The sequence below is a fragment of the Neolamprologus brichardi genome, chromosome 6 (assembly GCF_056152115.1).
Source record: "Neolamprologus brichardi isolate AB-2024 chromosome 6, ASM5615211v1, whole genome shotgun sequence".
Taxonomy (NCBI): domain Eukaryota; kingdom Metazoa; phylum Chordata; class Actinopteri; order Cichliformes; family Cichlidae; genus Neolamprologus; species Neolamprologus brichardi.
Genome location: NC_142109.1, coordinates 25,239,923 through 25,254,995, shown reverse-complemented (window position 1 = coordinate 25,254,995; position 15,073 = coordinate 25,239,923).

Genomic DNA, 15,073 nt, shown 5'->3' with positions numbered 1-15,073 from the left:
CGTGAAGCAAATCGCGACGACACCAGATGCACATAGTTTGGACCTTCAAAATAAAAGCCAGAGCGCTCACGATCAACGCCTGGTAAAATGCCTTTTACACGGCGGGACTCAACAACACAATCTGTAACAATACCGGTCGTGTGTGTGTGTGCGTTATTTTTACCCTTGTAAAGTTACTGTCCTATAGTAGCTAAAAACACAATTGTGCACGCTTTTAAGCTTTTATTTTATTGAACCCTACCCGGAAGTGCTATTGGTTGAGTTTTCCCCCTAAGCTTTATCATTACTCCAGGGGAATGCTAAGATACGTCAAAAAACCCAGCAACAACGTAGAATTAAACGAAATTGCGCATATGGATAACGCAGTACACGTAGTCAAATATGGTGGGGGAAATCGGAATGCTGCACATCTCTTCTGGAAAGACTTGTACACATTGGTTATATTGTGTAAATGAAAACTGAACGCATGGTTTGGAATTGTTAAAACTGATTTAAAACTATGTTACAGTACATAGTGCAACACGCACGGGCATGTTGAATCTAGAAACTGTAGCACTAGCAGGTTACAATGATTTAACCTTGAGGAAAACATTGCGACGAAATTATTTCTTTGGGCATGAACCTAGTCAGCTAGAGAAACACATAAATGAATGTCTTTCTAAGCAGTACCTTTACACAGCAGTGTTTTCGTCTTGGATGCAGCCCCCACAATGACTGATGCTATTTTATAACTGCTGCATTGCAGAGTTCATTTCCTGAAAAGCAGGACTGAAGTAGCATGAACTGACTGCATCATGGTGGTTTGGATAGACCCTAAGAGGAAACTCAGCAGAGGGTGGAAAGACGTTTGAAAAGCATGAAAAGTGTAGGACTGAGCACTGAACTGGCCTGTGAAGTCAAGGAAGCAAGTAAAGGAGTGAGTGTGTGAAATGCATTAGGAGATGCACTCATACATGCCCTCCCCCCTTTGCTCTTTCCTCCTCCCAATTAGCCTTAAGATTTCACAAAACAGTGTTGTATTGTGTATGTGTGAAATTATGTTGACCTGGTTCAAGGACTGTAATGCAACTGTCTATTACATAATGAACAATAAAATAAAAAATGATATTGCACTGTGTAAGAACATTACATAAAAACTATACATGGCTAAGGTGTGCTCAGCTTTTGTACTATATCCAATTATGAGTGCATTCTGAATTAAACAGCCTGATAGTGGTTGGGTAAAAGCTGTCCCATGTGCTGTCACAACCGACATGGTGCCATCATTTTTAATATATTAAAAAATACTGGCGGCCACCAGTGCTATCCCTTAGCCTCCTAGTAGATGCACCTGTTGTATAAATGTGAAAATCCTGGATGATTTTATGAAAACTTTGACTTTGACCAAGTCAAGATCACAGTGATTCTAACTTGTCCAAGATTTTTAGATGATGCACCTATAGTATGAATTGAAAATTCCTATGTGGCCTCATTCTCAAGTTATCACGTTCATAAACTTTGGTGTGTACGCTGCCTGCCAATCCACCTGTCCGGCATGGTGAAAACAATACCCCATTAGACTTTTATGGCTGAGGGGTAAAAAAATACCTGTTTTCCCAGCTGCTGAAATGAGCCAAAACAAAAAACAGAAGCTGCATGAGAGTGCTTGCCTGTGTAAAAGAGCAGTCCACTGCATTCAGTGTCAGATTTACTGGTACCATTTGGCAGTTGAAGAGTTGCTGAGGAGCTTGGAAAACATGTAGAAAAATGTATCAAGAGAAAAAACTATATTTATTAAAATCATAAAATTTGCACAGATATATGTTAAATTAATCTCTGATGAACAAATGTTACCCATTTAAACAAGTTTATATCAGTGTTTATACCATATTAATAAATTGAACACTGGAAAAATGTGTACATTTGGGTATTTTAATCCTGCACAAATGACAGCTTTTGATATCTGACAATGATTTTAAAAAGCCACCGAACATCTGCTGTAAATGATGGGAGAGAGAGAATGAGGAAAAATAGGCTTGAGTGACACAGTCATGTGGGGAACTTGTGATTGCATCATGTGGATGTGCTTTTGTGCATAGGCATGATTAAAGCTACAGTTCTAGGCCTAGTACCATTTCTACAGACCAACTCGCAAAGACAGTGCCTTTCTTTTTACCTGTAAATGTAAAATCTTTATACAGTGAAATTGGTCTGACAAACAATTTGTTGGAGTTTAAAAGATTTTAAAATTATGGTAACAAAGGACCAGCAAAGAAATGAGGGCCGTGAGCCCATTTACACATTACACCTCCTTCCTTATCCAGCTGTGAGCATGTGCTCCAGGATACCCACAAAGCATTTCTTTCTTCAATAATCATACCACCTCTTCCTTTTATATCCATGCCATTGCAGGCTTGAGCATCTCTATGTTGTATTTCTCTTTGTGACTAACCCAGTTGGGGTGCAGAAAGAAGCTTATCACAGCGGCTCTGTGAGATAACAGAGAGTGTCAGATTTCCTGAAGACAAACACCTACATGAGATTAGCAAAACAAACAGCAGACAAACAAAACCCAGATACACATGTTATCAGTTGTTATGGCCCATTGTCACTATCTGCTTTCACTGGTCAATACATCCCTCCAGGTGCATTAGGAATAAATAAAGGAAAAGAATCCGGAATTAAGCGTCAGACTTCTTTTGTCTGAAAAAGAAAAAAGAATGATGCCTGGTTTGTTTTGTTTTTTTAATTTGAGAGCGCTCACAGAAGAACAGGGTAATTTCCTTTTCAGAGCTGCTGACAGATTTGGAGCAGTTTGATATCTGGGTGTGAGCAACCAGCACAGTAACACACAATATGCTCTGTCAGTAGTGGCTCGTTTTTAATTAGGGTGTTTTTCCCCACAAATTCACAATAAGCCCACATCATTATTTTTTTTTAAACTCACATTGAACCCAAAGTTTTCCCTAAGATGTTTAGTCAAGCATCAGAACCCAGAAGCCGACAGCAGTTTTATCAACTCTATTTGAATAGTGAGAGCAGAGTTTAATCAGCAGGTCAGTGGCACTGACAGGTAGTTAATCTGCAGAAGTGTTTGTATGCCAAAGAGGCTAGTGGTGACCAAGATGAGTTTGACAAACTCTTGCAGTTTTTCCCAATTTGATTTGGAGACTTTACTGTTTGTTTCTTGAGAATGTAATCTGGAGGGGTATATGGGCAGTTGGGATTCCAGGAAAGTGGAGAGAGGTTGGTGGAGAGATGGCTTTTAAACTTAACTCAATTAATCTCCCCAAAGCAACAGGACTCCAAGGAAGCTGAGCTATTGCTCTGCCTTCATGCAGTCTACTGGAGAACAGACAAGAGAACAGGGTTCAAGAGCTTGGAAAAACAAAGAATAGGTGAAGACATGAAAGGCCTAACTACCACTATAGAGGTTACAATAATCTGGCCAGCACAAGTTGGTCCTTAAGTACCTTGAGCTGACCAGTGAATGCAGAAAAGCTGTGGAAATGAGATCCCAGGAAGAAAAGGCTACTCCAGGGAGGAAAACAAGCCCACAACTCCACCTGAGAGAAAAAGAGGTGGGAAAAGGAAGAGATAAAGATAACGAGTCCTATCTTTACTTGTTCTGGTTTTGTCACACATAAAATTTAACAAAAATAATCCTCATAACACATCTCTCATTTTAATCATCATTATCATAGATGTGGGTAACAGTGCTAGAGGAGCTCAGCTCATATTTTGTCATTCAATGGGTTTTCCCCTCTGTACTTACGCTGAAACTATTTGCAGCACATTTTAAAAATAAAAATAAAAACCTCTGCAGTTGCACTTCTTCATTTTGTCCACAGGGGAGCAGCAGCGCAGCCACATTGCTGCTCTCATAGCCATCATCGTGACTGCAATGCAAGCCAAGGTTTCTTTCAAGGGCACACATCATATCTGCAAAGTCACATGTAAAGCAGGGAGAGGCTGTATGGGCGTTTTCGGCTTATCACACAGACTATGCAGTAGGGCAGAGAATGCTGAAGCTTAGTCTAGACAGTCACTAAATATCTAATCACAAATCACTCACTGACACCTTGTTGTAGTTGCAAATATTCAAGGGCGAAACCTTAATTTCCAGTAAACATAAAATGCAAGCATGTAGGTTTAGCAGATAAAGGATGTTTACTAACATGCTGACATAAAAAAAAAGGACAGATGCATATATAACAAATGCATCTTGTTTTGCAAGAAATTAGATTTTCAATCAAGGTAATGACAGACAGCATCCTTGCTGCGCTGCTTCTAATGAAAATCTATGTGCTATTATACATAGTGATGTATATTAAGGTAGAAGCTGTGTTATTCAACCTGAAAGGGCAGGAGAGACATCATAGCTCTCCCCCAGTCTTACCTTTTTATAGTCATCAAATATGTATGGTCCCTCTGAGTGTGTATATATAATGTATTCACAGATCTCCAGCACACTGAAAACCCTGCATCAGCAGTTTGTGTGTGCATCTTCAGAATAAGACAGAAAACCTAATCAATAAAATGATTCATGGAAGACCCATTCTGGAAGAAAGGCGTAGCGTGAGCGGCTTTGGACTGCTTGTTCTGAATATGTCAACAAAAGTGTAATGTATTTTCATTTTAATAGAACAGAATATCTTTTTCATTGTAACATGGAACATGTTTAAAACACATTTAAAATTAAATGTTTTTCTCAACAGTGTGAAGATCACAACAATCATGAGAAAACCTATATAAAAATATAAAATTTATAAAACCATCTACGAGATGAATCCACACCAGGACAAACACAACCCTTCTATATTCTCCCAAACTACACAAATCTCTTATTGCACCAAGCACAATTATATGGATATTGTTATTGCAGCATTTAATGCTTGTACTGCTCTGGGACCAAAATGGTTTTTCAGTCTTTTTATCCTTTTTTAAAAAATTGTTCAGTACTATCTAACTGACATTAACAATCCATCCCTTATGATGTCACTGCCCTTTGTTGAGGTAGCCAGACATGTATAGGTCATCCAGAGTAGGGAGAGGAGCAAGAAATAATTTTCCTGGGCTATATTGATAACCCTCTGGAGCTCCTTTATCTGTGCCGCTGTGAACAGGAGAACCACACACAGAAGCAATATGTTCAAATATGGAGCAGCGGTAGAAGGACACCAACAGTCTTTTTTTGCTCTTTCTGATGACCCTCAGGAAGTAAAGTCTCAGCTATGCCTTCCCAACCAGCTCTGTGGTGTTTATTTCCCCCGAAACCGCCAGAAAATGGAAGTCTGTGACTCTGTCCACATACTCCTTGCTGATAAATAAAGGCTTAATATTTTTAATGTCTTCCTGAAGCTAATGAGCACTTCTTTATTATTAGACATGTTAGAGATCAGGTTTCTGCCTCTGCACGACTCAAACAGCTGCTCCACCTCATCTTGATAAGCAGACTCCTCCCCCAAGAAATAAGCCCCACCACTGCAGTGTCATCTGGAAATTTGGTGAATGTTTTGCTGAAATCGGAGTAATCATATGTGCTCAGCACACAGAACACACAGCTCTGTGGAGCTCTAGTGCTCAGGCTTTTAACCAAATTTCACTAAAAATGCAAACATTTCTGTATATCTAAAAGCTTGTGCAATCATCAAAAAGAATAAAAAAAAACAATGCTTTCTCATATATGGGTTACTAATAAAACTGAAATAATAAGTAAACTTAAAAAACTCTCACGTCCCGATTTTTAACTCTATGACGTTATATATTTTCTTATTAAAGCCTATTGAGAAGTGCATCATATTCCATGACTTCACTGTACTTTTGGGTCTTTGACATTTTGTGCAGGATTTGTATGGTTCACTAAGTGGCAATGTTGGCAGCAGGAAGTAAACCTTTTCAAACTTTTAAAATGATACTTAAAAATGTTTGAATGATACTACTGTCAGTACACCCAAGAGGGCTTATACTCAGTAATGATACATGGAAGAAATGCGCGCGCACAAACACACACACACACACACACACACACACACACACACACACACACACACACACACACACACACACACACACACACACACACACACACACACACACACAATCACTGGACATGAGCCATGGGGTGGTTAATGCAAGATTGCTCTGTCAGCAGAATCTTTATCCTCAAAGGATAGGTGCTGTGGATCAGTGTGTGAGATAGAGAGAAAGAAACAACGCACATTGGTAAAATAAAAGCAGTAAAAGGACCATAGCTTATATAGCTACTGTGACCCATAGAGTATTGATCACTACAGTCAGGCTACTTTAATCAACATGCACATACCAAAAGACCCACACATCTTTAAATTCACCAATCCACCATATTGCTTAGAGTCCTCCCCTTTGGTGTGGTTGATACTGATCTTGCAGAAACTGCCTCTTAAATGCGACCTTTCAAGCTAATGTCCAGCTCCATTTTTTTATTCTTTAAATCTAATAGAGTATCTTCGCATGACACACTGTTTCAAATGATAATTATTTATCTGAGAGTGTATCTCTCGACACAGCCGTTAAGTTTGGCTACTGTCTGAAAGAAGCTGTTTTAGTTCCTCACTCCAAATTCTTCTGATTGGCTCCCTCTTGAAAATAGAAGATCCGAACAGTGATTGGGTGGAGCTGCTGGGCTTAGAGCCAGAACTAGCCTTGACATGAAATGCAAAATGTGCCCATATGTCTACTCTTCTCTTCCTCCCAAGCAAATAACCTTACAACACAAGGAGATTACTTCTGATCAGGTCAATTCCAAACTTATCCTGCCTTTCTATCCAACTTAATTAGTTTAGATTGGATGTTGCTTCTCCAATATATTTTCAGTTATGTCAATACATTTTGTAATAGTTTTTGTCCACATGCCTTAGTTTTTATTTAGTTATCATTTCCTTTTTGTCAGAAAAAGAAAAGTTGCTGTTACGGAACTTATTGGTTAACATAATTAATGCTGCTTATGGTTTGCACTGAAAACATTCATCTACAAAGCAGAAGTTTTGCCATCACTTTTTAGAAGGCCCAACTTTTCCTTTAAAGGCAAATATTCTCCATTTCTGGTTTAAGTGGTACTTTTTAGTTTCACTATCCCTTGGTGATTAGTTTTTGATTGAAGACAAGCTGACATCTTTCATGCGAAATATTGCCAATCAAAGCAATCGCAAGGTTTTGGGCAGATCACTTTATATCTCTTTACAAGCAGTTTCACACTAGCAACTGCAGGTAACCTCCAGCAGCCAGTCACCTGATGGTCATGGAATACACTTTCACTGGTGGTTACCAGGGAGTCTCCAACTGGTCTCAATGGGGCTTAAGCAATCAATTTCACAGATATTGCCAATAATCACTCAACATCAGGCGGAAAATACACATTACACCCTTGCAACTGATGGTTGGCAGATAGTCACCAACCAGTCTGGAGACCTGTGTAACTGGGGCTGCAACAAAGCATCTATTTAATAGATAGACAGGTAGACTGAAAGACAGATATGTGATGAATACAGCTTTGTATTATTTTGTTTAGGAAAGTAAAACATTCAGAAAAGATATTTTACATATCTTTCAGGAACATAGCAGTAATGTGGCTGCTTTATTCTGGCAAGCTGGACACCAGAAAGCTTTTTCTAATTTAAGAATACTGCTTTAAGCCAAACACTCCTGGCTATTAATTAGGCTGACTTCACAGACCAGCCAAAAACACACACACATACAAACACACTATTCTCAGTCTCTAAAAGGTGGGGGTGGTGCGTCTCATATCCCATGTATCACACTCACATTTTTTCTCTCTCACCTGAATCACAAGTCTGTTGTGCTCTGCTTTTTGTCCATACTTTCTACCCCCACATCAACACCAGGATGCTGGTGTTGATGTGGGGGTAGATGTGATTTAAAAACATGTTAAAAAATATCGAGTCTGATTGGTCTCTAAACAAATGAAGCCATGAAAAAGATTAGATTGCTCCTGAAAAACTAAAATCCTATTTCCTTGCTTTTCATGCATTTATCTCTTCAATATTTGTGTGAATGACTGCACTGCAGAATGTCTGACAGCCAGTGTTGGGAAGGTTACTTTTAAAATGTATTCCATTACAGAATACAGAATACATGCCCCAAAATGTATTCTGTAACGTATTCCGTTACGTTACTCAATGAGAGTAACGTATTCTGAATACTTTGGATTACTTAATATATTATCATGCTGTTTACAACTACGTGAATGTACTATTGCTGTGATTTATTACTGTTACTGAAGGTTCGCGGCTCCGAACCGTAGTAAACGGACCTCTGACTAATACGGTGGGCTCTGTGTCGGGCTCGTAGCTGAAAACTAGCTTTACTTTGTTGTCTGAGTCAACTTTGCTAGCGAGAGACAGAGAGAGGCGTTGAAAGGCTGCTCCAACAGAACTTATTGTTTTTGGAGGAAAACACGAACACGGTGTACAGTCGAGTCTTAATAGCTTACTTACAAGTAGGCTTGTCAGGCACTCTTCTTGGCTGCAGTGGTTATTATTATATTTACATGTTTCCAGCTCCCGTTTTTGCTCGATGACAGCTCCTACTTTTCCTTTTTCTCCCTCCCTCGCTCACAGACACATAACGGGTATGGCAGTCCATTCTCCCTGCAGCACGGACTACACTGCCCATGAGGCTACATTCTTTAGAGCTATACTTGTAGCATTCTGCCTATTAGCTTAGCATAACAACAACAGGCGCTCTCTCACCCAGGAAACACGCAGAGAGAGAGCGTCACCCTGTAACCATGGCAACCGTAACGCTGCCGCCTGGAACAACAGAACGTAGCTGTCAAACAAAACCCAAACAGTCCTGACCCGCGACAATATGAAACAGGGAAGTACCGCCGTGTAATCCATTTATTTCAACAAAGTAACTGTATTCTAAATACCACATTTTTAAACGGTAACTGTAACGGAATACAGTTACTCATATTTTGTATTTTAAATACGTAACGGCGGTACATGTATTCCGTTACTCCCCAACACTGCTGACAGCAAGCAGCTCTCTCTGGTATCTTAAATGAGAAGCTGGTTAGACAGTCAGACTGTCAGATGTAGTGCACTGGAAAATGCTTCCCCAAAGGAAACAAGACACTTTGGACCTGATTCTCTGCGCTTTGTTTTTCATTCCTTTCCAGGGGCTGAGAAGGGGGTGTCACTTTATAAGAGCAGGCTAATTTGAGCATTCACAGTAGCTTTTGATCTAGCTTAAACTTAAACTGCACTTGAACCACAATGTCTTTTATAATTTGTCACGTACAGCCATAAAGCATTTCATCATTCATTTTTAATCACGTGTGTCCATTTTGTATAATGGAAATTGACATATCAGATTCAAAAGATTAACAATGATTGAATCCTTAAAACATAATTCCTTAGACCCCCTTCACTGTTAGTCTGTTTCTTAATAGTGCTTTTTGAGCTGTAGCTCAAATGTCTTCAGAAAAGCCCCAAATCTCTGGGGTTCCCGTCCACTGCACTAGCTGCAGGCTCATATTTGGTACTGTGGTGGGTGTGAATTCAGCCCCAGCCGTCCTGTTGACAGTTCTACTGCACTAGCTTTCTGGGGCATGATGCGTTCACTCTGGATGCTTTCCAAGTGTTTTTTGTACAGGAGAGTGGGGAGCCCAGCCTCCTGCAGTATTTTATGCCTTCAGACAGGTACAGGGGGAGATTCAAAAGGATACTGAAGGTTTCAAGAAATTTGCACTGGTAAACAATAGTGTCCAGTGACCTTGCCACCAGAGCACAGTGAAGGAACAAATCAGCTCTGAGTCTTGGCTGTGCTTTCAGTTGGAAATGTCAACTCCAAATTATGTTTTTTTCACAGACAGATGGAGGAAAAATATTACTGTACTGTAGCTCGGCTATGACTTAATCCTTTCCTTTCCTTTCCTTATATTTTTTCTAAAATCTGTCCGTATGTTTCTTCAAACTGGAGTGTTTCCAGCTGTCACACTGAGATGCTTCCCTCACCACTCCTTTGCCCTGCTGTCAGACCTCAGGAAGTTAATGATCTTCTGACACCACAATATGGCAAGCTATGGTGACATCATGCTCGAGTATGAACTTCTCAGCTATGGGGCGTTTACATTGGTGTGTGAAAGCTAAAATAACGGATAACTGAGGAAAATTTTTACCTTTGTTCAAAATAAGTATATATGTGCATCACAATATATACATTTGCACAACAGAAAGCTGAACCACCCTTCATTGACAGGAAGGATGAAATTAAATCAAACACCCTCCTTCTGGGAGAAAAAAAAAGGTAAGCAGCAGTGTAGACTAGACACCGCTGAATGGCTTTCCTGCAATCCTTCACGCCCAGCTTTTGCACTCCTGAACTAAGAGGAAAAATAGCCATTCTCAATCACCTGCTGCACCTTCTCTTCTCTTCTCTTCTCTTCTCTTCTCTTCTCTTCTCTTCTCTTCTCTTCTCTTCTCTTCTCTTCTCTTCTCTTAATTAGTAAGTAATGATTTCTATATAAAATTTCATAATTGCCCAGCACTTTCAACTCTCTTCTTTTTACTTTTTTTACTTTTACTTTCTGAGTGTAGTTTTGAAGGGAGAAACCATGTGGTTCATATGAATTTGTGAATATGGGAGGAAAAAAAACAAAGGGTGGATTGGAAGAATGCTTTTTAGTGTTTTTAACATAGTGAAGATCATTGCATTAACTCTAGGGCTGACTTAGATTGGTTTGATGAGGAAAGATCAGAACAATAAAGTAGATTTATCACAAGATGAAGCAGACCAGTGGGTCTGTGATTATGAGATATGCAAGGTCTGTAAAAGCCTATAAAACCTATAAAGACAGCTCGGTAGTTAACTATTTTGACAGGTTGTTGTTGTTGTTTTTTTTCATAAAGAGAACTGTACTGTATGAAACTCTGATCCCATCAGTCAACCAGTCAGTCATTCAGCATTTCAGTCAGTCACACTCAGTGTCTGCTCACTGCTTGAAGCTGTAATGCCTTTACGCATTGCAGCAGTACACACCTCCCTATGTCTGGGACTTCAGAGGTTGATGGACACACACACACACATACTCACACATATAGAGACACACACATAAATTACATGCAATCCCTCAACTGCCCTCCCCTCCTTTTTATCCCTCACTTCACCTCCTCCCTTTCATTCTTTCAGCATCTCTGAGGACCTCAGAGTGCAGCAGGAATGATGGACAGCAGACTAATATCCAAAGAAAACCACCCCTCCCCTCTGACTTCACAGAATAGCCGGAGAGAGGCCAGTATGCCCTTCAGAAAAAATAAATAAATAAATAACATGACCTACCACTGAAAGAGAGGAAATGCTGGCAATGATACAGCACTAAGAAAAAAGGGTGGGCTGAGAAGTCATCAATATTGTAATCTGTTCTTTAAAATATGAATACTGAACATCTGCTCTAGAGACATAGACATTTCATTGTCATGCAATTATCACCTTGTGAATGCACTGATTCACTGGGGACTTTAAATATGACTAATGCACACAATGTCCCCAGTGAATCATGCTATTTAACATTTTAAGACTACAATTATGGAAGTAGAATGGATCTTACGTTTTTAACATTGTGAAGATCATTAGAGGCACCTTTGACTACACACAGGAGGTGATGCATGAATCCTCTATGCTATTTTAGGACAGTAACTATGTAGAAACTTGCTTGGGTCTGCAAGGGGATAGAAATGAAAGCAGGGATTATATGTAATATCATATGTAATGTGATAAAAAAAAAATGTAAATAACAATAAAACAGAAATAAATTTTCAACAAAATACATATTTTAATCTTATTCAATTTAGTTCGGTTCATTTTATTGCAGTTCATTTCAGTTCAGTTTATTTAGTGTTAAATCACGAAACCTCAAGGTGTTTATATTCTTAATTTCATAATAACTCTTACTCTTATTCTTCATCATGTGAAAGGGTCACACTTATTTCTGTGGAGGAGGTTTTTTAAGTACTGAATGGACCACCAGTCAAAGGTCATAAAACAGGGGCCTACTGGTTAGTCAATCAGTCCACGGGGATGGGATTGGTGGATTTGGGTTGTCTAAGAAGATACAATCCACATATTTACTGATGTGTGCAGGCAGCATTTAAACATACAGGTATGAAGAAGAGTTGTCTGCAATGAAATTAACAGCTGGCTTAAAAAACCTTTCTTTAAGAAATGGTAGAGCAGCACTAAGGTTCTTCATGTGCCATAATCCTCCTTATATTCAACAACAGCAGTGCCATAAGCCAGAAATTTAGCACCCACTGTGTTGTATTTTACTGTCAGCTTCTCTATTTCCTGTGGCACCAGCTTAAGTAGACCAGGTCCAAGTAACAATTTCTACAATGGAAATTGAAGTTTATAAATTGAAGGCCATTGCTGATTATCCTTCATTTATTCTAACATTGCTAGCGTTTTCATTTATTCCATACTTATAACTATTCTCTGATAAGGATTTTCTAGCCACATACCTTCAAACCTGACAAAATTGCTAAACGGCAGATGTTCACACTGTAAACTAAGATGCTGGATAAGATAACGTTTGAGGTCCCATTATGATGTTGTACAGTCATGTAAATAAATAAATATATGAAGTTGTCAATGACTCTATGCTGCAATGAAAAAAAAATACTGTGAGACAGTCCAGGGGGACAGTCCTGAGACAGTCCTGCTTTCATACTGTCTCACACTGTGAGAATTAGAATGGACCATTCAGGTGTGTGTTGATATGACGCCAATGAAAAGACATCAGCAGCGAACCGATTATTTCTGCTTATCTGAAAAGGATTATAAGACCAAACAGTCCCAAATCCATCATTCTACAGTAGATTATACATAAGTGGAAAACAAAAAAACTGTTGAAAATCTTCACCAGAGTGGACACGCCAGCAAATTAACCCAAAGGTCAAACCACAAAATGCTCAGAGAAATTGCTAAAAAAAATCCAACTGTCAAATTTCAGACTCTACAGGCCTCAGTTATCATGTTAAACATTAAAGTTCATGCCAGTACAATTAGAAAAATATTGAACATGGAACATGTATGGCTTGTTTGGTAGTGTTGACAGACACAATTACCTCATCCAGTTGTCCCACACAGTGGTGCAGGGCTGCTGATCTGGACTTGTTTTTCAGCTACAGGACCTGCGCACCATATATGTAATGAGTTGACTCTGACCTCCCATTATTCTAGAGCCTAATGTGAGCCCATCAGCCTTACAGCTAAAAATTGACCGAAATTTAGTTATGCAACAGTACAATCATCCTAAACCAGCAAGATCTACAACACAATGGCTGAAAAAGAAAAGAATCGAGGTGTTGGAATAGGCCAGACAAAATCCTGACCTCAACCCAAATAAATGCTGTGATGGGACCTTAATCGAGCTGTGCATAAAGAAATGCCTGAAACCCTAAATGGACTGAGTTAACGTTCTGAAGAATAGTGGGCCAAATTTCCTTTAGAAGAACAGAGATGGTTAACATCTCCCAGAAAATGAATACTACAGTTAAAGGTGACTCTACAAGCTACTGAATAATGAGGTGTCTAAGTAGAAGCCTCAACCCAAATTAGAAGAAACACATTGTAGTGATGGAGGACAATCACGGGACAATGGCGTATCTCCGTGCGTATGCGTGATGCTATTGTTACTAAATATTCTTAGGTTGTAAACTGCATGATGGATGTGTGTGTCAGAGTGTGCTGACTGGACACAGCTTCCTATGTCTTGATTAATTGATGGCAGATTCAGCAGTACAAGCTCCCTTTGGTGCATAGTGTTCTCTCTGCCTGTCTGTCTCACCATGTCTGCAAAGTGTGTCAATGTTGCAATATGAAAAAAAAAAAAGCACGGACATTATAAGTACTTACAAGGGCATTAAAAAAATCTTCTTTTAGAGCTGGAGGTTCACTAGGCCCGTAGCATCTGAAACAAGGTTAAGTTCAGGTGATAAATATATACTTTGTCCTTTATGTGGGTCATCTCCTATAGGGTGTGTACGAGAGAAAGACTCGCATAAGGACAGACTGGAACAATTAAGAGTTTCTAACCTTAGAAATATACAAATGCCTGCAAACACAAGAGTCCACACAGTAAAACAGCTTGACACCAAAGCATAGACAGACAAACAGCCCCAGGAGGCAGTAAAACTGTGGAACAGAGTATTACAAACCAACGAGGAGAAAGGACAAATATGGTGGTGGGCTGGTAGGCAAACAGGGAACAGGTGAAGATGTGGATTTCAGGTGGAGACAAAACAAGCTATAAACCTAAAAGAACTGAGAACTGACCTGATCCAGCTGCTGTGATACCTCTATATGCTTTCTGGATGAAAATGTGGATATTTTCTGGCTCCAGACATTGTTCACACAGACTTTGGCTCAGGAGAAATAGAGCGGGTTGTCCAGCATACATTGGCAGATTGATCTGAACTCATCCAGTCCACAGGTTAAAGAGGGGGAAGATATTGAACCTCCAGTTGATGCAGCCATTACTGTGTGGGTGCGTGTGATAAAAGCGCCATGCACACTGTATGTCACAAAGCACTGCACAAGTGAATTTGACTTATGAATGGTCAATAAACCTAAACATACAAGTTCAGACTGTGAACTAAAGTCACGGTACCGGCCTCCCTACTCAATTCCTAGCATTGCAAAGAAACAGATACTAAAATTTATCTCATCAAATCTCATCAAAACTGGAGCATAGACTTCTTGAAGGCCCTGCATGGTTGTATGTTGGAGTTCCTACAAGAGCCTACACAGAGCGTCATCTGCATGTTGCAGCTATGGAGTGAGACCAGGAGGCAGTGTCAGAAATATGTGGAGCATCTGGCCGTATTTGTGTCTGTGCTTTTTGAGCAAGCTTCAAATGGCTATTCCAGGAACTGCAGTTTTTGGTATTTCTATCTTCATTTTTTAATCCCTGAAGGTTGACATTTCTTTTACAACATGTTGTGTTTGTTACTTTACTTGTTATCCTGCTTCTTTAAATCCATAGTACTACATAAACTGGTGTGGACATAGCGGTACAGTGGTTGCCACTGTC